General features: G+C 28.7%; 1 protein-coding gene across 2 annotated transcripts in view; it reads left to right on the forward strand.

Moving 5' to 3' along the window:
• Positions 1 to 9,626: 9,626 nt before the first annotated feature.
• The window catches only part of LOC112682271, a 274,831-nt gene continuing 262,791 nt past the window's right edge, over positions 9,627 to 21,666 (forward strand). For both annotated transcript variants that reach the window (XM_025552809.1, XM_025552810.1), the window contains exons 1-2: positions 9,627 to 9,923; positions 12,035 to 12,178. The gene's annotated coding sequence lies outside the window, so the exon portion shown is untranslated. The remainder of the gene's footprint in view (positions 9,924 to 12,034; positions 12,179 to 21,666) is intronic.

The following is a 21,666-nucleotide window of genomic DNA, read 5'->3' on the forward strand; positions in this document are numbered from 1 at the left end:
TATAAATGCGATTCATTGCGTATTATATGATTTAGCCCATACGATGTAGATAAAAATGTTACTTTAATCATACTTTTTATTAATCACTGATGGTTTTACGAACGAATTTCATATCTGAAAGCTAAGCAAAAATATTGTTGTTGGCATGTTAAGTGATCATGTGACTACCGGTAGTCTTAAAAGTCGAACTTACATAGCGTATTGAAATATTGTCTATATAATTAAAATGTACTCGTTTAGTGTTCTATGTGCCGATAAAAATTATCAGTGATCGAAAAAATTGTTAGTTCCCAAAGAATTATAATCCCGGCACTGTGTATCTATTTTAATAATTGACAGAGCAATGTTTAATAAATGCAATTTATGTGAACCGCTTGAACATTGTAAACAGACAACGCTTGTATAAATCTGTACGTGCTTGTATGTGTGTGTATGTGTATACGGGCGTTCTCTCACGTGTGTGTGCTTATACGTATTTATTTATGGGTCAAGTACTTTGTTTTATTATTTTTCTCCCTCTTGCCCCATTACAAGAATAGGAGAAACATTTCTTTCACAAAGAACCTTCTGATTTGCACTTCTTTCGTTGTGTTTTAGCGTTGAATGATTCGTCAATATTCCGTATTCAGCCGCATTCGAGCTATACGTGTATGTATATTTATGTACGCGCAGGCTGAGTTCAAATTATATTTGATTTATTTCAAACGAAAATTCTCTTCGCTACGTTTGTTTTCGATCTACTTGCTTATTGAACCGCTTTGCTAATGCACAAAGGTACGCAGAATAAACGACTTTTAATACGTCCTGTAACCTATACTAAGAGTATTATTTTTATACGATCATGTGTGTACACGCATCCTAACTCTTAAATATGTATACGTCGAAAACCCATATTTTTCTTTTACTCCATAAAATTATGGATAAATAACAATAAATAATAAGCGAAATGCTAAAGGAATAAAGCCAGTACTGATATTCTAAAGTTTTAAGATGTGTTATGTTCTACGGTTAAAAATAGAAACAATAAATACAATTTTTATACTGTATACTGTAATCATAATATATTTATTAATGATTACAGCAATGATTACAGGTTTTCAAATGAAATTTATGTTGAATAAAAGTCTCGTGTTCGATCTAATACGCAAGATACTATACGGCAAGCTTGTTATATCATTATTATATATCAATTGTTATATCAATATTGTTATATCATTAATTGATTAAGAAACTAATATGCAGATTTTTATAGCTGTAAAATACTGGAGGTACATTTAAACCCTTAAAATATAATCAAAGCATTATATATCAACATTTTCGAAAACAAATTAGATTAAGAGAAATAAATGAGAGAAAAGTTAATGCTGTTAACGGTTATTGAAAGACATAAAAAGAAAAAATTATTGATACCAAAATTTTAAAAAGTTTTTATTTCTAGTAATCGTGCATTAATTTCATAAAGTCCATTAACTTCGGTAGATGCGTTTTTTTTGGTTTTTTAGATAAAAATTTGTTATTGATTTCTGTTAAAAATCGTTTGTTTACGACAGTAAAAATAGCACAAGAAAAATATTTTAAGTGATATAATCATTTGACTAATTCAATAGTTGTTTTTCCAACAAAGGCTTCAATAAATATGTAATGGCCAAGGATATGTCATTTATTTTTTAAGTCGTAAAAACTTCTACCACGAATAAATATTACATTTAATAAAAAACGATTATTATTATAGGTAAATATCGATAAAAAATGTTGACAAAAACTTTAGATATGGATTAATATATTAAAGATTGTAATAATTAAAACATTAAACATACACATAGCAAACATTTTTACGATTCGTACGATTTTTATTTATGATATAAATGTTTTTTATGTGCTACTGATAACATTTATTATTGCGTTATTATGTATATACTATAATCGGTATATATATTATTAGGTTAATAAAAACATTTTTTCTCTTTCCATATAACAATATGCAAACACTACAGATGATTCTATAGTAAGATGATATGTGTGCCGTTTTAATCCTCACATTTCGTTTAAAAATATACAAGGATTAGAATAATGTGATTAACACATATTGTATGCAGTTAAATTCGATTACATTTTTTCTAATGGGATTATTTAGAGTGGTTAAAAAATTATGTTTAATCAAGCCATACAGCTAAAAGTGATATGTTCACACTTGGCAAAATTTAATAAATAAAAATATAGACATAAAAAATGAAATATCCTTTGATGAAGTATTTACCTATGTGTTCAATTATCATAAAAGAGGTAAATAATTTAAAATACGACAATCGTTAAATTAATACACGTTTTGTTAGTATAACATGAACCACAACAAATACGATGTATATATTTATATTACATACGTCTATGTAATTTCATTGTTCAAATCTCAATTTTATATATATACTTAATTTATTCTAACTATTTCTCTCAATCAATACTCAACCAACGTTCAACATTCGACTTTAAAAAAATAATGAAGTAAAATAATGTAATTAAATCGCAATTACAGATTTCTTTTTATAGAGGCTGAACCATTTTTTTTTTTTTGAGCAATTAAACTACTTAAAAGGTCTCATTAAAGTTTAAATAAAATATAGATTTATCTATTAGATTTTTTGTAAGTCACAAAATTTTTTCGAGCACTTTTTTTTAAAACACACTTAAAAGCGGCAAATATAATAACCTCCCTACTTATCAGTTTTTATTCTTTGAAAAAATATTGACCATATTTAGATAAACAGTCACTTCTCGTTCAAAGTTATATATTAAATGCGATGACTTTTGTGTTTAAATTGAAATCGATAATAAAGTATTTTAGAAAAGGTAAAAATCAAATTAAATATTTGGCTTCAGATTGATTGTTCACTTTAGATTATTGATAATATCTTTCATAAATTATTGAAGTCGAAGAAAAAAAATTGAAATAACAAATGATAGAAGATTTATAATATAGTCTATATTGAGTGTATGCAATGTATCGTTTTCTCTTAAATTGTTGTTATTTATTAATAAATTAGTAATATATATATATAAGCAAATCATAATATCAGTCATTAAATAAATTTATACATTGATATCTTAATTCCAATAAAATGAAATTTAAAAATATAGATTACAAAGAACTATATAATATACTATAAAATAAATGTACTAAATATGAATATATTTAAACGAAGTAACGATTTTTGTGATTTCTGATAATGTAGTTTCTTGAGTTTATTTAAAATAGTATTTTTGAGAAAACCTCATCAGTTTTAAAATACCAAAATAAATCAGCTTATTTTAAATTGTTTTCTAGTATCATCAAAACATTTTTTTTTAAGAAATATAACTATTTTATAAAAAGTTATTTACGTATAAATATCTCAGTTATAAATAAATGTATATAGTATATCTATTATACTTATTATATAATCATAACGAATATAATGTTTTTATTTAACACACTTTCATAATCCATCGTTAGATAAGTGTTTTTAAAATGTTTAAACATGGGATATAGTTTGCCTTTTAGGACAAACTAAATTGTGTCCTTCATTGATTTCCAACATTATCAAATAATCTATCCGGTCATTAGCTTATAAAAAATTAAAGAAGTTTATTTTCTCATATATTTTTATTTATGTATATCAATAAACTATTTATTTGTGGTTGTTACGATAATATCTGAACAAATAATGTATTAAGGTCTAAATTTTATGTTTAAAATATATTTTGGATAAAAATGATTATTTATTAAGAGTTATCATACACTTTTTGTAGAGATGATTAGTATTGCGGATTTTATTAAATTAAACTTAAATATAAAATATCAGTGAAATTAATTTAATTTTATGAAATAATCATATTATACATAATTTTAAGGTTTATACATTCTTTAAGAATTTCATATGAATTCAAACAATTTAAATAACAATTAAAATTAATATATTACTATCCCCTACTTTGAAAATGTTATTCAAATCCCACTTTCCGATTATATAGTTTACTAGAAGAAAAAATTAAAAATATTGTAATAATGCTTAAAGTTTTTATTAAGTAGTCATTTTATTAGGCATTAGAAATAAATGTATAATAATATATTGATATGGTTTTTAGTTTCTTAAATACAGTAGACAATATTCTAAACCTCATATACTCGTATTTTATAATTATCTAATTTATAATTTCATAATTTGAAAGTATTTTTTACACGTACAGTTCTATTAAAGTATGGTACTAGCTAAAAGTATTATACATTTAAAAAAAAAATTACTAATATAATCAAATATCAAAAAATCTAAAATACTACGTATATTTTTAAATTATCATTGAAATATTTAATAATATTTAAATAATTAAAAAAGATTTTTTGACAAACTCGCATATTACCATATAAATTTCAATAGAAATATTTATACGTGAGAAGTAATAATCATTAGATTATTCTAACACAAGCAACTCAATTAATTATAGCATCACATATATTTTGTATTTTTAGTTTCGTTTAAAAACTGGAATTAATCCATATATTCAGAGATTTATAAAAAATTCTTAAAGTAAGAATATTGTTAATAAGAATATCAAATAAATCGAATTAAATTTTATAAATTCCACCATGTAAAATATTAAATATTTGCATATCTGTATCTGTATCTGTACCTGACCCAAAAATTTAATAGAATTCTATGTAAATAAACGTCACATTATTAAATTTCTTTGAATTAAATATCGATTGAGATTGCGTTAGACGGCATCTTGTATCGGCAATATTACTACACTTATGTATTCGGGAGTGTACCTTATGTAATCTATAATATTTTCCTTTTATGGTGATATTAATTGTTAACTTATAGTCCCAATTCAAAACAAATCCATCGTTTTTTAAATTTGTATAACAGTATTGCATTATGTTCGAAATTTGACATTTCTGACAAAATAATTAGATATTACCGTTGCAATGTCTTATCATTGTGGTACATTTTAGATAATTTACGGTGAAAAATAGTGATTATATACTCCACTTTCGACAATTTATATCATCTGCTCATTTAATTAAGAAATAAAACAATATCTGTCATCGTCATTGTATCTTCCCTCATGTGTTCGTCTTTTTCGATTTTTTCATTTTTTCATTTGACATTTGTTACCAGTGTTAGGAATAGATCATACAAAATTTATCTAGATAAAGGTAAAAGATAATAACATTTTTATATAGATAAAAAAAAAAGACATTTTCAAAAAATGTTATTTTTTGGTCAATATTTCATATTCTAATAATATCTATGAAGAGTCAATTATAAACTTTATTATTAATAGGTACCTAGGTTTTAATGTTTATTGTAGTAATATAGTGTACCATTAAGTAGTATTTATATATAATGTACAATATGATATGATAGTTAATCACTAAAATGTTACATAAAAAAAAAAAAAAAAAATGAAAATTGTTCTGTATGTATTTGAATGAATACAGAATACATAAAAAAATATTTTAAGTTCACAATATTTTTTTCTATATAATATTAATGTGCTGATTTTTCAGTATTCTATAAGTAGTTACGACTTTACGGGTACCAAGAGTGAAGTAACGATTATTCAGCATATGAGTTACATGTGTATACTAAAATCAAATACCTACTATATTTGAAACTTCCGTGAAAAAATAAGAAATTAAATTTAAAAATACCAAAAATATTTTCCCGATTTGAAATTACAAACAAAATATCATACCAAGAAATAATAATTACTTATTAATAATACACGAATTATGATTATGAATACAAAATCTATATGTATAAAAGAAAGTCAGGTTATTTACAGAATTTATAATTCAAAAACGGTTGGACCGATTTTGATGATCTCTGATTTGTTGGATTCGTCTCCGTACAAGAATAAAAATAACTCTAATCTTGGAAAGAATACAGATAATTATCTAGATAAGTAAAAATTTTATCTCAGATAAGTAATTAGATAACTTAGCGTTATTTATCAAGATAAGATAAAATATGACAAAAAATCTATCTAGATAATTTATCTAGAAAAGTCCCAACACTGTTTGTTACACGGAACTCGATTTACAGAAAAATCAGTACTCATTTTATACACTAAACTTTATCAGAAATTAATTGGAACGAAACATCAGACCTATTAACTGTTCACAATTTTCTCAAAATACAAACATTTATTAAATAAGAAAATAGATAAAAAATATATAGGTTTCATAAATTTAAATGTTATTATTTTACGTGATCTAATAATAAAATGTTCTAACCGTGTGAAATGTATACAATAATAATAAATTAGTTATATTATGTATGTTAATTTCAGGAGGTGAATTATGATAAAAAAATAAGTTGGAAGTATTCAATGATGTACAATTATTTGATAATAACTTCATCAGTTGAGCCCAGATTTATGTGATTTTGCATATTTTTTTCCTTTTAAATTATTTAAATTTTTATTAGTAATCTTGACGAATCATACTGATTGAAATTCATCACTAATATTGCATATTCTGGCATATTTAACCTAAATGCATATTTCAATGAATACGCAGTTACGAAAAAAATTTCGGTTAGTAGACGCAAAAGTAGTAACAAAGCTCCTATTTATCTTAATTTTAAATATGTATTATCTCGAAAATATTTACATTAAAAATCAAAATCCTATTAAAAGAAATATCTCACCGGTAATAATCTAATCGTTGTCGTCATAGTTTATGTAATTATACGATTAGTGTTATAATATAACCTACAAGTTTTGAAATAAAATTTTAGTAAACTGATCTCTAATTACAATCGTGCTGGAAATAGATACTGACTTCATTTAGTTTTACAAATACAATATTACCAATTATTACTATTACAATTTTTACTAATTTTAAAAAAAAAGGTATAAACGTCAAAAGTTAGTAGTTATTTTAATTCTAAAACGCGTGATTAGATTTTCTATGTAAACAAAAACGCAATCATTTTTACATCAGACGGTAAAAATATAATTATAACAGCACCTAGCAGAATTTCTATTTTTAGAAATAAAATGTAAAATATGCCATCTGTTATTACCTTCTGTTCCAACTATAAAAAGCGATGGATGTGGGTAGTCGATTTTATAAAATAACAAAATGTAACTGAATGAGAGAATACTTGCATAAGATGATGCTCAATATGTTAAAAACTACCTACTTATTAAATATAGATCGATTGTGAAAGAATCAAAATTGATAACAATTAATTTGTAATTTTGTTGTTTATATTTTTGTAGATATTGAGCTATCGTAGTTTTAATATTAACAGTTAAAAATAAAAAAGCACATATAATATGTTAATCTATAAAATGGATATATGTTAATTTTTTCATTTTTAATACAGCCTACATAAAGGCATAGAATATTATTGACACTCAAAGTTTATTACTTGGAAGGATTACATTCAGAATGGATCACTTGGGAGCAAGCTTTCTCTTAAAGTCTAAAAGCTATCAATCATGCAATCATGGTTTTAAAAAAAAAAAAAAATTTTTTGAGTGTAACTTATAGTTGTATATTACATGAACATAAATATAACAGATTTTATTGCAAAACAATGAGATTTTTTTAGGCTCAATACATTATACCTACTTGTGTTTTGGATTTATGATCGACCATATACGTGACTTCAGTAGAATATTTTAGTGCTGTAAAATATGATTTTCTAAAACGAATAAAAATATATCTGTAGGTTACATAATGTATTAAGAATCCATATTGTTGCTGTTAGCTATTATTTTATCATTTTTATACGCATAAGCTATAGTTGTATACATTCGTGTACAACTTGTGCAGTCATTACCACGCTGTTCGGGTTTATCAAATCATACTCGTAATATTTGTCATTTATTGAAACTGTCGAATTCAACAATTCACACCGCAACCGATTATGTATTTCTTTATGCATTTCATCGAGTCGTAACGTACCACCCCGAGTTCTACGACAATCATTGTCGAACCACGTCACCAAAATATTGGCACAAGTTATTGTTTGGTTACACATCGGTATGAATTGAGAAACATCAATCTAAAACCACTCATCGTTTGTCGGCTATAAACACACCGTTCACGTATTCATTATAAAATAGTCTGGTTGAGTGCGGCAGCGTGTTCGATCCGGGTGACGTCATTCCACCGGCGGACACGAGCGGAGATAATACCGTCAACGTCGTACGGTTATGCCACCGACGGATTTATTGCTCGCCCACGCGTTATCGCATCGGATAAATCGGCGATTTGGTTTGTTTTAATGGGACGCATGACGATCACCTCCGTCCATTGTTTGCTGGATGAGGTGAACGGAGTGTACAATTTAAATTCGGAATTTTAGAAAAACGATTAATGATCGACCGTACGTTTTCACTTAACAGAACCGTTGAAAGATTCGGAGACACCGTTGTGTACGGAATACTCGTCCGTGCGGTGATACGCGCGCACGCGTTCGTCCTACGCACGAGAAACAGAATTAACGCGTCTTGCTCTCGTAGTGTTCCCGTCAAGGACGAGGTGGTGGGATGTGAGGGTGCGCTGCGCCGGGGAAACCTTAGAGGCGATTGTGTCGGGGTCGGTCACGAGAGCCAATTTGCCGGGCCCGCACCGATACGGGTGTGTAACTGTCGCGCACATGTCGCGTGCTTTTTCCTTCTCTCCCACCACGGAGTATCTTTGCAGTACAGTCGGGGAGTGGGCTGCTACCGCGTGCCAGGATCTTTGCCGCGGGATACTAGACGACGAAACGCCAGAGTCGTATTTAAATTTACTTCTACGGGTGGGGAGGTGACTCAAATTTTTTCTTTAATTCAGGCTCAAAATGTACAAATAACATTTTTGATAGTATTAAAATCAGGTGAACCCTTAATATTTGTAATTTTTTTTAATCTTATATCGGATCCACTTAGAATGGACTTTTGTGTAGTTATTTTTTAACATCTGTCTGTGTTTAGAAAGTTACGCTTGTGTTTTATTTGATTTTTCACCAAATATGGACCCGACAAAAAGCCCAATTCAGTATTCACAACCAAGAGTAATTTGATTTTGTTATAAAATGATCCACATTAAAAACAATTGATATATGTATCTCACATATAATCGATTTCTTAAATACAGATTCAAGAGGGGGGATGATCGCCTCTTCGCCACCCTAAAATATGCCCCGACGAAAAGCATGGTATCGCGACTTGGACGGAAACGCGAAAATTCGCGTTCACGCTTTTGGGCCGCTGTCGAATAATCGTAGCTGCTGCGATGACGAATAGGCCCTTGCGTATTCGGATCCCCGGCCCTGGATCCACGACCACCAACGTCACACCTCTGTTGCTGCTGGTGGCTGTGGCGGTGGAACAGCGGTCAAGACGGTCATCGGGAGATCGAGGAAAGACGTGCGAACGGGTATTCAAGGGTTTCGGTATCCGGTGCGGGGTGGAGGTGCGGTCGGGTGAACGGACGAAGAATTTCGGCCGGGGGTGCGTGGCGTCGCGTTTGCGTCCCCTACCCCCGCATCTCGGCCGCAGAATCCCGCCCGATCGCGCGCAGGGTACGATGAGATCGGCGACGGCCGCCTCTCTCAGGGCCGTTCGGCACGCGCGCGGAGAGAGCGTTAGAGAGCCAGTCGACCGGCGTCCTGCGCCGTGGGATATCGCGCGCGCGTCACGTGTCCGCTCGCCGCCCGCCACCACAGCCACCGGTGCCCACGGGTCTCGCGCGTGCCTCAGATACGCGTGTGTCACCATCGCCGCCACCGTGTTCGCAATCGTTTTGCGTCGCGTCCCCGTCGCACGGCTGTGTACCTACGTCTCCTGCAACCAACTCGACCAGCCCCAGCCGCAACCAGTCCGCGGCCGCAGTCGCGCCCGATACAACACGCACTCGTCACCGTCATCCCGAGTACACCCAGGTAATTGTCATCGTTCTACGTAGGATTGGTGGGCTCGTGAGCGAAAAAAAATACGAACAATTTAAACGGTCCGGGGATGAAAAATAGTACGAAAACAATACTAACAATTTTTCCGAACGCACGCTTACTGGTAGGTTGAAAACGCGTTACGTACATGTTAGGTTAGCCGTTGGGGGTGATCGCGACGGACCGACCGGAATGATAGGCCAATCGACACTTCGGGTTCGGTTTATAATGAATTATGTATACGTTTACCGTGGTCGTAACGGGATAGTTTTTTTTCTTTCCTTTTTTTTTCAGCCGGTCTGGCGTCCGTCCAGTGGTCTGCAATTTACTTTTCGCCCTCTGAATTCCGATGTACACACGGTTTCGATAAATTACTAGTTTTACGCAGCAGACTTATATTAAATCCGTACACGAACAGCACCATCGTGATTGGTTTACCCTCACGACGGTGACCGCGGGACAGTTCACCTCGTTGTGTTCTCGGTGCATGGCCGGTAAAAGACACTAGCCGAGTGTCCGTAAGCGTATACACTTTCTCCGGTCATGTGGCTTTGGTCCAATCTACTCGCTTCCGGAAACCGTTTCTAAGGACGAGGGATGGTAGGGAGGCATGAAAATCATAAGGTCTCTACAGCGTTTGGCGGAGTATATCCGCAGAGCAGAGCATACAGCAAGACCGCGAACTAAGTAGACCGAAAACATTACTTACGACATCGTAAGGCGACGAATACTTTTATTATTTTTTTATTTTATATTTATTTTTTACTTTTTTTCATTGCTTCAACAACCGTAATGATGCAGTTTGGCAAACCTTCGAGATGAAACGTGATGTCCAGTGTGCTTACCGACGGGTTATGTATTCATAAATATATATATCAGAGATATTCATTGCAGCTTGCGTGCCGCAAACCGTTCAAAAGCCAAATTCTCTCATGCTATTTACCTCGCGATTTCACTATTCCAAAAGACCTTGGTGACGCAATATTGCTGTATGTTGCAGTATGTGCTGGTTTTGTTTAGACTTCCTCGCTGTCGATTGTTTAAAACACGCGCGAAGGAATACGAATATAAGATTATGCTTTTGAAATCGAATGTACCGTTCGAACAAATTCGGTTCCATGAGAAAAAAAAAGGTGAAATTCAATCAAACTCGCGTGCATTGTTTATACTGAGTTTTGCCGCATTACTGTATACATTATTATTACCGTATCGTTTTTAATGTACGATAAGTAATTGATGGTGCACAACATTTGATGAAATCGAATTGCATCGACTGTTTTTCTAACCTATGTAATTTCAAAATTGAAAAAAAAATCTTGATCTACGACATGAGAACACATAATATTTCTTAAATATATCCATGTTGGCAGAAAACATAATTTATCCGAGGCTCATAGTTATATTTTAAAAGTTACATTAATTTAATCTAAGAACAAAATACAAAATGATATTATTTCACAAATTGAGCATAATATATATATACACACTTAATCTGTACTTAGCGTGTACTTCTTCATAAGTTTTCAAACTTATACCGTAAAAATTTAGTTTGAAGTATCTAATGCTTTTTGTAACCCACGAAATTTATTAGATTATAAAAACAACACAAAATAGGTAGGTACTGCGATTTCAACGTTTTAGAAAGTAGAATAAATTTAATAAAGTTTTTTTAAAGTTATCGTGATACAAACTGTGTGTGATAAGTTTAGAAAATCTGAAATATTCATATTATTGTATTACTCGATAACCTCAATTTATTAAATGTGTTTTTGATTTTGATTATAATTTGTAATTTATTTAATTATACTATAAATATAAAATTTTACATACGTATCTAATAGCGTATTTTAGAATATGAAAAATACCATACGAAAATATTTAATAATTACAATACATTTGAAATAATTATATTATGTGATAAATATTTCTTTACGCATTATAAATATTCAACGGTATTTGCAATGCTATTTACGACGGTATACATATTCAACTATTTTATTTACATTAAAAATCTACATAGTTCTCTGTTAATTATCCTGTGAACGAGATATATGATTAATATATATTAAAATATGTTCTTTATTCAAATATTTTTTTTTTTATAGTAAATATTTCAAAATGATTTTGTGTGGCACTACTGAAAGAAAAAATCATTTGCCAACTATCAAACAAAACGGCTCAGGAGATGCATAATGAGTCACTGAATTTATGGTTATTTTAGATTTGACTTGGTAACCTAAATATTAAAGGTAGTTATCCAGTAAATTAATACATATTTTCTTCTTTTTATTAATTATTAGTTGTTTTCTATTAGATCCAATGTTTTTGACATATTCTTTTGTTTTTGATACTTTTATCATTCTTATATTGTAAATTTAAGTAGAGGATAATGTTCATTGTAATTTAGTTATGTTATGTTAGTTAGATTTTTTTTTCTTTCGTGATTAAAGTTTCATACACTAGCATTATTATATTATATTATTGTTTTAACCTTATATATTTCTTATAATATCTATTATAAATCAAATACTTGAATGCTAAAAGAATAAATACCAGAAACTGTGATTCATTTTTTTTTTTAATTTGTATTCTATCAGCTTCTTGTACATCTTTAGTCAATAAATTTCGTAACATATTTATATTTTTTTAATTTTTTTTATATTTTTATCTATCAACTAGATTTATCTTAATTCTAACAGTGTAAGTATTTTACACTTATCAGAATACGGTTCATATCTAGCGTATTATTTATCATAATGAACAGTTAAGTCTGCTGGCTACCATCATGTATATTTATTGATAATTTATGTTAACCGTAGCAATGTATGAATCACTCCTAGGAGTAACCTAAATAAACAAACTGAACATGCTGGATCCGGAAACTCTGTACACAGTCAAGCTTATAAAAAGACTTATATTATAAAGGACGAGGCTTAGTTAATTTATATATATATAAATCCCTACAGGCTATATTATTTTTCATAAACTAATCTGTAAATTTACTATGATTATAATAAATAAAAAGACATTTAAAAATATTTTGACTAGAAGTCAAGCATATAATATTGTATATAAAAAAATATTCTTAAGAATATATTGATCAAATGATAATATAAATAAAACAATTTAAATAATCTCTGTTGAGTATGTTGAGTATCTCTATTGTTATCTGAAAAATAATTAGATTTAATTATTTTAGAATTTTTTTTTTCAGATAATTAATTCAATTGAGTTACATAAAAATTAAAATTATTTGTTTATTTTAAGATCATTTGAAACCGGATCACTACATTTTTTTATTAAAGCTACAAAAATACGCTATTAATTATAACTATTATACCTACATCAGTATTATAATATGAATATTATGTTGAATATAAATATATGTTGCTTTATATGACCGACACAAATTTCTTTTACATTGTATAAATATTGTATAACAAACCAAACATTTTTTTCAAATAACTTATATTGAATTTTTCGGAGGTATAGATTTGATTAATCTTCTTTAGGCATTTGTTGGTTACAAGTTTATATAACATAACAAGCTATTTTATTAGGGAAATAATTATAATGACTAGCTTATTATTTATTATTTGATTAGACGACAACAATAAAACATCTTATGAATATATGAGCCAAGTCCATTGAATTTGTAATTAATGCACAATTTAAATGATATATTAAAGTATGTTTTAGTATAAATCTAAATAATAAATTGATTTTTGACACTAGGTAGATATTTATTACGAATATTTAAATAAGATTTTCAATAATTATATTATCTTATAATTAAAAAAAATTAAATTTCTATAAAATATTTTTATACTGAGGAATTAAGGAATGATATAAGAATATACAACTAAATCTGTGCCTTGTTTACATATTATAACTGAAAATTATAATCATAATTATAATTCTTTACAAATTAAGTTTGTTAAATAATAATTTAATTAAGTACCTGTTATTTTGATTTTAAATGTTTTATTTATAAATTATTATTATTTGTTCCTAAATAATAATTTAATTAATTAATGCACATTTTAATTATAGTTTTTTACATAAAAGTTTTTTTGATTGTGAATTTTATTCTAAGACTCATTTAATTCATCATCGTTGATTTGGTAATCTGAAAATCCTGCCAACCAGCTTATACAAATATATATCATTTTAATTTCAAATAATTATATATGTTTTTTAGACTGCATCCGAATTGCGTGCCAAAAAAAAAAAGCGATGTTGGTTGACAATCGAATTGCGTGCGCGTATTTTTTGTAATAGGTTCGAATTGCGTGCGCGTATTTTTCGTGGCACATTCGAATTGCACGCGTACAAGTTTGAATAGACGACCATTTACACCACGTATAATATACGCTGATTTCGAACAAGCTATTCACTTGGCAATTTCAGAGATTTTTCCCGAAGTAGTTCGTAAAGGCTGTCGCTTTCACTTGGGCCAGACTATGTGGAGAAAAATTCAATCACTTGGCCTAAGTAAAAACTTTTAAAAAAAATCAGAAATCGGAAAATTTTTAAAAGTATGCTTTGGATTATCCTTTTTAGAACCTGAGGAAGTTCAAAAATGTTTTTTTGGAGATTTCATGACTATAAAACCAAACAATCAGCAATTAAATGCTTTTTGTGACTTTTTTGAAAAAAATTACATTTTACAAAGCAGTAAATTTCTACCATCAATACGTACGGAGTTTTCTAATAGTTTAATGCGTACTACTAATGCTTGTGAATCGTTTCATTCGAAACTCAATAGTATGTTCTACTCTTCGTATCCAAATATTTTTAAATTTTTAGAAGTTTTAAAAAATGTACAAACTGACGTTTACATCAAAATGCGTAGCTCAAATCAAACACAAACACGACGGGTGACAATGGAAAAAGAAAATTATATTCATGAAATTATGCGTCAGTATAAAGATCAAGTTATAACCCGTTTGGAGTTCGTAGAAATTTTGACATACAAAAATTTGCTAATTTAATTTTTAATTTTTATAACATTTTTATACTTATATTTTTAAATCATTTGTATATTTATTTGTTTACTAATATTTTTTGACTTTTTTTAATAATTTTTATATTATTTCAATGTATTGCAATGCACTTTTTATATATTTATAATTTTTTTAATCTATTATACTCTGAAAAGTTTTGAAACCTTTATATTTTGACGTTGTTTAACAATTGTTTATATTATTTTAATGTATTAACACAAAATGTATTATTTGTTCATTTATAATTTTTTTAGTCTATTAAGGTTGTTTAACAATTTTCTATTTAAATAAAAATGCGTAAAAATATAAACTTATATCAAAAATATGCATTTAAAATTGATAAATTAAAAATAAAAAACCGTGGCACGCAATTCGGTTGTGTCGCGAGAAAATCGCGCACGCAATTCATTCTAAATAATGATATTCGCACGCAATTCGGAAACACCGGTTTTTTACTGTCTTGCAAATCATTCATTAATAAACAATCGATTTATTGTTGAGTACCTTTATTAATAAGTAATATACAGTAAGCATATATATATATATATAGAGAGAGAGAGACGAGTTCATGAATTAATTTCTACTCGGTAATATAATTATGTATACACGAGTGTATATATATATATATATATCCTTATTACTTTTAAAACTACTTAATTAAAAGATATTATGAATAAAATACAATGTAATTTAGTAAGTATTTTTGATTAAAAAAACTACGCTACGTTCAATTTATAATAATGAAAAATAAATATAATATAAATGTAATATTTATAATTACTGTGTCAGTTTTATACCTTAACACGTGTATACAATATATCGAACTACCCTATATATTTTTTTATATAAAATAATAATCTAAAGTCAGTTCTGTGTCGTCTGCCGTCGAACACGCACGTTCACTACGTCACGCGCTCAATTATTATCAGTTTATTATTTAATTATTTTCACGTGTTTTGCACGATAATACGTAAACCCGTCTGTCATGTCCCGTGCTACTACACTGAAGTCGACCAAACGGAATTTTTCGTCCTCCTCTTCATCAAATCTCAATTCAAGTCTAAAGAAAATTAAATCTTATGTGTCGTCAAATCGGTTCGCTCCCCTCACCATGGCTGATAACCTCCCCGAGGTTTTTAACCCCCCTCCCGTCACAGTCTCACCTTTGGCTCAACATGAACCTAGTACTCTACTATCGAAACAACTTGGTGATGAAAAATTCGAGGTTACGAGCATGTCTGCACCGCCAATTGTCATAAGTAATGTTACTAACTACTCCTCGTTAAAAGCAGATCTAATATCTTTAGTGGGTACCGATGGCTTTACAGCTACCGCCAAGGGTTCCTCTTAGAGCTCTTAATACACGTGAATTCACGGAATTCACGTGTCACGTGTCACGTGTAAAATCCAAAATAAAAACGTATATCCTTAACTTAATACTGTACTATTTATATTTTATTAAAACTTCAAGTGTATAACATAAAATTACTAATTTTACCATTGTAAAAATGGATATATATTTTGGATAAACATGTATTTCACGTGTATACGTGAATTCCGTGACACGGGTTTTAAGAGCTCTAGTTCCTCTCTTATTATCAAACCTCATAATTTTGATGGTTACAATAAACTAGTCGATTACTGCAACGAATCGGATTTAGAATGCCATACGTGGGTACCCCGTCATATCCGCCCTTTCAAAGTGTTTATCCGTAATCTGCATTATACTATTCCTGTTGAATATATAGAGAAAGCCCTCCGGGATTTGGGCTTCTCAATCATAAGTGTACTAAACGTCCGCCACAGAATTAGTAAACAAGCTCTATCTCTATTCACCGTTGTCCTAGAAGCAAGGGATTTTAACCGGAGTATCTTCCAAATATCCTCTCTCCTTAACTCCAAAATAGTTGTCGAAAATCCGCATCAATCCCGTTACCCTCCTCAATGCAAACAATGTCAGCGATACGGTCATACTCGCTCCTACTGTAGCGAATCACTACGTTGTGTAAAATGCGGCAACAACCATTTCACCAAGGACTGTGTCAAATCTTCGGAACTACCTGCAAAGTGTGCGTTATGCTCTGGCGCACATACCGCGAACTTTAAAGGTTGTCCTTCATCAAAGAAATTTATAAACACTTATCGTAAGAATCATAAGAATGGTCACCTCAAGACCACACCACCTGTACCACCATTAGTACCATCAATGATGATCTTATCAGTCACAATGGAGTCCCTGTCCACGCACACCCGACACAAAGAAAAATCCAGGGCCAAAACATACCCAGAAGCAACTTCAAGCAACTCAAACAATTCTAATAACGAATCTATATCAAATATTTTATCTCAATTTATTACACAATTACATTTCCTCATTACTCCATTAATTTCACTTTTATCTATACTCTTAAACTCATAGCTATCTAAGAATACCGTCTCTCCTTAATTATATCTTCCCGAATCAAAATAAATAATCATTATTTCTTATCAACACCTTTTGTATACTTAACGTTTAGTTATCACCAATTGCTATTGTCTCAATGTTATTTTAATTTCTTAATTGGTTTATGTAATCACTATCTGAATTGTTGAACTGTAATAGTTAATAACTAAAGGTTCTAAAAAAAAAATAAAAAAAAAAAAAATCCAAAGTATCAACAAGTTAAAGTTCTGAATAGGTTTATCAAATATGAAAATATATTTTAATTCATTGTTGGCAAAATCACCCTTTGTAGACCAACAATAAATGGTGACAAAAACTTAAATTTTTTTTACCATTTCAATTTTATATTTTTTTGATGAATTTTAAAATTATTAAATTTGAAATTGGAGGATTTTTAATATTTTTTATGGGCTGGTACAAATAAGTCTCTTTGTTCCTTTAAGAAGTACACTTATAAGTCCCTATGGTCTGTTACGATACTACTATTTTCCGAAATCCAATGATGAAAAGGTAATATTTAGTTAAAAATTAATTAATTAACTAAAGATATAATGACAATTTACATATATTTATATATATATATATAGTTCTTATAATAAATTTAAAAAAATATAAACTTAAAGGAAATAGTTAGTGTTAAAAATTAAATGGTCATTTTTTTATATCTTAAACTGTATTTAAGACATAGATGCTTACGTTTCTCAACATTATAAATTTATAATTCATAGTCTCAATTAATATATTCCCAATCTCACGATCGTTTAGATTTGAATACTTTTTAATTTCACAATTTAAAGTAATTGAGTAAATTTGAATACCAAACAAGCAAACTCAAGAGCGAAGAACATTAATCATATACAACACTGTTATCGTGCGAGAGAATGACAATGAGAATATTTGTTAACTATAAAAGTGTCATAATAGACCATAGGGACTTCAAAGTCCATTGCGATTATTGTTAATAAACACATATTTATACTCAATAAAAATATTATTCAACAGTAAATTCTGTTTCTCAGGATTATAACAAAAATTACAAAAACAAAACACAGTGATTATCTATAGTGGTTCGCGCTGAGGTTATTTATATAAATATTGAAATTTATTTTATGGGCTAAACAATATTTATTTTATTAAGTGATATATTTAACGCCATATTTTGATTTAACAGAATATTTTCGAGAATTTTATCGATTAAAAATGCTGTGACTTATAAGTTTCTATGGTCAGATGGCACTTAATTTATTTTATCTATGTTTAAATGGATAAAATACACAGAGGACTTAAAAGTCCCGTTGGTCTACAAAAGGTTAACTAAGAACTTATAATAAATCATTTTTTTTTTTAAATATTTATGAATTTTCCAACGTGCTTGTGCATTTTAAAAGATTAAAGTTAAGTTTTTTTTTTATTTTTACTCGTTTTGTACTTATTTTAGGTAAGTTAGTAAGTAATCACAATTCATTTAACATAAGTTATTTTATTTGAAACATACAGAGGGATGAAATTATGAGATTTTAAAGAAATTAATTCTTAACAAATATAAAGATTGTTAAAATCATACTATAATTATAATTAAAATTATATGAGTTGCACATTTTGCTAAATTGTACGTTTGGATTTAAAATATTTATAATTTTAAAATGGCGCGTTTTTGATAACTGCCTCTGAAAATGAATGCGCTCGTAAACCAATTTTGATAATCAGTGATGAAAAATCAGTAGGAGATTGTAATAAAAATTAAACATTACTTTATTTTAATAAACAATTCCATTCATTATCTATTAAGCTTATTAAATCAGATTAGTTTTTAATTCTAGAGAGATAACTATTATTATTCTATAAAAACAATTATAATAGATACATGAATTTGTTAAGAATAAAACTAATTTAAATTAAGATCTATAAGAAACAGAAGTAAATTAGTCAAAAATAAGTAAAATAGACAGTTAAAAAATTAAAAATTAAATACGCAGTTATGCAGTTATGTAAACTATGTTTATAAATATAAACAAATAAAAGCATGTACACAGAGCCTGATTTAGAATTTTTTAGGCCCGGAAAAAAAAGAAAAAGTTGACCTATTTTTATGAATTGTAAATGAAATTACATATTTTCTTTTATTAATACTGTATTATACACTTACTATATACAGTGGGTTCAACGATAAAGGTAACACGAAATATTTCGAACACATAACCTTGTATGCAATTTGGGTTTTTTGTAATGCATAAAGGATATAAAATTACATTTATTTTTTATAAATATTAATTTTTAAAAAAAAATTTGCGCATTCACAACAAAATATTTTTTTTTTAATAGAACCCCTCATTTTTAAGTTCAAATTTGAATTCAAATTTCAAGCAACTTTGACCTTTAAAGTTTTGCTCTGTATTCAAAATTGATTGATTGAGAATGAGTTAAATTTTCGATTTATAACATTTGTATTTATCGTATTTTTTAGTAGTCTACTTAGATTTTTACAACTTTATAAGTGATTTCGTATGAATTTTTCTTAAAAATTAAGTGTACTATCATAAGTACAAGTAATTTACATTACTTCTACAGAAATTTTAACTCAAATTTCTTGTAAATGGTATAATTTTGGTTAATTAAAACATATATTATATTATTTTAATTCAATTTTAAAACAAAATTTAGATTTTATTGAACAATTAAATTATGTACAGGTGAGTTTTGATTAAATTTTACAATTCTTCGTATAAATTTCTCGAAGGTATTACCATTATTTGCAATGCATGCTTCACATTGTTGCAATACTTCTCTGTATGGGCATAGCGAGGGTGAGACAGAAAGGCACTTGCCCATCCCTGCTACTCAAACTGAATTATATTTGTTTAAACTAAATGAGTAGGTTTTACATTAAAATCAAAAATTAAATAAGATATAAGTCTAAAAATAGTTTAATGGAACCGAGTGTTATCTACACGTATAATCGTTTTGACTTTTTATATGTAATCCAATGGTCTATCATTAGATTATTTGAATTACGAGTTTGACATAAACCACTCTATGTTTTCGCCCCCCCCCCCTGATTCAAATCTTAGCTACGCCCATACTTCTCTGTATATCGCAGAAAGTATTTGTTCCTTGGTTAACTATGCACACGCAATAATTATTTTATTTTTAAATCTTAAAGATCGTTTGGTGGGTTAGAATAGATAACCATCTTTAGATGTCCCCATAAAAAAAAAAAAATAAAAGTGTTAAATCAAATGATCTTGGTAGTCATTATAGTGGCCCACGAGTGTCCATCCATCTATGATTAAAATTTCTCTCAGAATATTCGCGAACAATTAACACGTTATGCGCAGATGAGTTAAAATATCTAATTATAATTATAATTAGTAAATATAATAACTAATCAATACTTAATAGCAAATAAAACAATATTAGGATATAGGTACTTTTTTATAAAATCTCCATAATTTAAAAAAAAAAATATCTAGCCTTTTTTTCTGCAGATGCATCAATAATGCTTGCAGTGATGTAATTTTTAATGGATAAGATTCCTAAGGCATCCACAATTTCTTGACCTAGAGATTATCTTAATATATTTTTAATCCTTTTTAAAAAAAAAATATGGATAAATTAAACTTAAAAAATAATTAAATCCATTTCGTAGGCTCCTGATCCTTAGGGGCCCTAGAAAAATATCCACAATGTCTTTGCATAAATGGGGCCCTGTATGTATTATAAAAATTATGTACTTATATAATAGTTATAACCAATATTTTATATTACAATACTTCATTTTGATAAACAAGTTATTTGACACTGAAATTGCGTATTAATGATATTCATAGATATTCACTATACATCAGTGTATTAACTTTTGCAAAATCGTAAAAACCAAAACTATTTCTCAGGTGCTGCATAATTTTTTAGTGGTAAAATCACTAGCACTATTCAAATAAGTTCAACATTTTCATTAGAATGTGTCCATTAACATTCCTTCTCAATTATCATTCCTGGGGAAATTTTCTTTACTTTTATTTTAGTTGATAATATATGTAATTTTTTTTTTATTATTATTGTTTTCGTTGTTATTATATTCTATTTTTCTATACAAATTATACGCCATAGGATATTTTATATTACAAACGAGTTGAATCACCAGGTTTTGACCTCGAGTCAAATATTAATTATAAATACACTTTTGCTATCAATACAGAATCAGTAGGTAAAGTGTTCCAAATAAATTTAAAAGTTACTCCTTGAGACCTTTTTATATTTTTTCTACTGTGTTACTGAGTTCATACAACGC

Source organism: Sipha flava, unplaced genomic scaffold, assembly GCF_003268045.1.
Source record: "Sipha flava isolate LNK unplaced genomic scaffold, YSA_version1 201_pilon_pilon, whole genome shotgun sequence".
Taxonomy (NCBI): domain Eukaryota; kingdom Metazoa; phylum Arthropoda; class Insecta; order Hemiptera; family Aphididae; genus Sipha; species Sipha flava.